This window comes from Cavia porcellus, unplaced genomic scaffold (genome assembly GCF_034190915.1).
Source record: "Cavia porcellus strain 051 isolate PalLab524CR breed Dunkin Hartley unplaced genomic scaffold, mCavPor4.1 scaffold_11, whole genome shotgun sequence".
NCBI lineage: Eukaryota > Metazoa > Chordata > Mammalia > Rodentia > Caviidae > Cavia > Cavia porcellus.
Genome location: NW_026947494.1, coordinates 10,371,420 through 10,373,691, shown reverse-complemented (window position 1 = coordinate 10,373,691; position 2,272 = coordinate 10,371,420). Strand labels below are relative to the sequence as shown.

The 2,272-nt window shown below is 36.4% G+C and overlaps 1 long non-coding RNA gene across 1 annotated transcript; it reads left to right on the top strand.

Moving 5' to 3' along the window:
* Nucleotides 1–248: 248 nt before the first annotated feature.
* LOC134477984 (uncharacterized) lies at nucleotides 249–1,870 on the top strand. The gene is made up of 2 exons (XR_010050322.1): nucleotides 249–531; nucleotides 1,594–1,870. It is a non-coding gene; the product is annotated as an uncharacterized LOC134477984 (long non-coding RNA).
* Nucleotides 1,871–2,272: the final 402 nt, after the last annotated feature.

Here is a 2,272-nt window from a genome sequence, read left to right as displayed (position 1 = left end):
GGGGCAAATTAAGATATGTACTTACTTCAGCTTATTAAGTGAAATACAGCAATGAATAAGACTGCACTTAATGTGACCATTAAATGAAAATTTATCAAGTTTTCCCAAGAGGCTTATCAAAATGTATGACCTACTTTTTGTAATTTGAACAGGCACAAAAATGAGTCATTCGTAATTCAGCAAGGTTAAAGAACTCTAAAACTGAACTTTGTTAAAATTTCCCAGAATATATGTCTGTAAAACTTTTGCCTGGCTTCTCTCTCTGCTTTCCCTCTCATAGTGGCTTTCTTAATATTCCTGACATGCATGAACTTGAAGAAGTCTGAGTCTCTTTAAGTCTCATAAGTAGAAATCTGGTAGAAAATCATCACAGCAATGTACTGTAGACAGAATGTCATTATTGATTTCTCTCTTAAATTCAGATGTGAAGATGATTAAAATCCAGAGGCCATGTTAAAAGTCCAGAAGATCAGAATTCTGAGGATGTGACTGTAAATGATGTTTCAGTAAGATTGGACACCGCTGTGAGAGGTAACGTGGTGGACTTTTCCTTTACGTACACATGTGCTCCTCATTTTGTGTCTGTTAGGGTGAGAGCCCCAATCACACTGAATGTGGATAGTTAAAGATATTTTATAGAGCATAGGATCTACAATTATGTCACGTAGAAGTGTGATTCCATCCCGTTGGGTCAACCAAGTCAATGGGAGAATCCTTGAGATTCCTCATATGTCTTCATGGTCCAGATTCTTATCCTTATACCTAGTTGGCTAAATGCCCATCCATAGCTACTGTTAGGAATCTGTGACCAAGAATATTTACATAGCCTAAGCAGAAAGGCACTCATTTTAGGTACCCTTAAGCACCTACTGATTTCTCTGAGGAGTTCGTGGCATGCTCTCTCAATGGCACTGGATAACTGCCTCAAATTTACATTGGTCTCCGTTAAACTAATTATCGTCATATAGCCCAGGCTTCTGTCATCCTTTTATAAACTTACTTCATCCAAGCTCCACTCACCTCCCTTTCAAATAATACTAGCTTTCTACTTCTTGTGTCCCTTCATTCATCTAGTAATACTCCCACTTATCCAGATACTTTATCCTGTCCTGTTAGGGTTTCAAGATCCCTTGTCATATAGAGAGACAGACATTGTTTCAAAATATATAGAAAAAAGGAAATATTCCTTTCTCTACAATTATGAAAAAGAAGAAAAAAGAGTCCATTTATTATGGCCAAGAATTTTTAGCCTAATATTTAAATTACTCTTCTGAATCAAGGTTTCAATATTGAATGAAACCTACCCTTATCATATATAGTCTATAGACATGCAGCTTAAAACAAATTGTATGTTTATTTAATCTTCTCAACAATATATTGAGGAAGTATTTACAGGCAAGGAACAAATCTTTGACCTTTAATGCTTCTCAGCTGGACCAAGATCTTCACACAGGTTTCTTTCTGACAATAGACCTTGTCTTCTCTTCATCAGAACATTTACTTCAGAAACATTTGATTGTAAATTGTGTGTCTGTTTCTCTGAGATGTTAGTCTTTCAGGTTTTACAAACTAGAATATGTTTTTTTTTTCAAGGAAATTGCAGCCATGCTTTTAAAATATAATTATCGAGAAGGACAAAGCCCCCGTCTTCTGGTCTAATTTTAAAGTGTGCCCTCTTGCACACACAGATAACTCAATCATACTGAGCACCTCCTTCCCCAAAGCCCTTCCCTGCTGCAGCACTAGCTTCCTGTGGCTCCGGGAAACTTCCTTATTTTTTAAATAAGTGACTTCACATCTTTCATTCTCACCTCAGAAATACTGGTCATTATTGCAATAATCTTGAATAAAGAATTCCTGGCCTATGTAACATCAGTTGTGATTTTTCTTGGACAAATATCAACATAAAATAAAAACTTCGTCTTAAAGTAAATAAGGATATAGTTTATTCTGAGCCAAATGTGGATATGGCCCAGAAGTATTGATTCAGATTACCTTCACTGACAAGTCCTGAGTTTGAAAGGATTACATAAATGTCCATGGCCATAGAAGGGGGAAAGCAATCATTCGTTTTGTAAATTCACTGGTGGGCAAATTACATAGGTGGGCTCTGGCAAAGTTGGGAAATCTCTTTTGTAAGTTTTAGATGTGATTTTCTAGAACTCATAGTCTTTATTTGAGCTAGATCCTTAGAACTTATTTACTTATTTAGGAACAAGTTCTAACTGAGTCATCCAGGCTGCACTTGACCTTGTTATCATCTTGCCTTGGC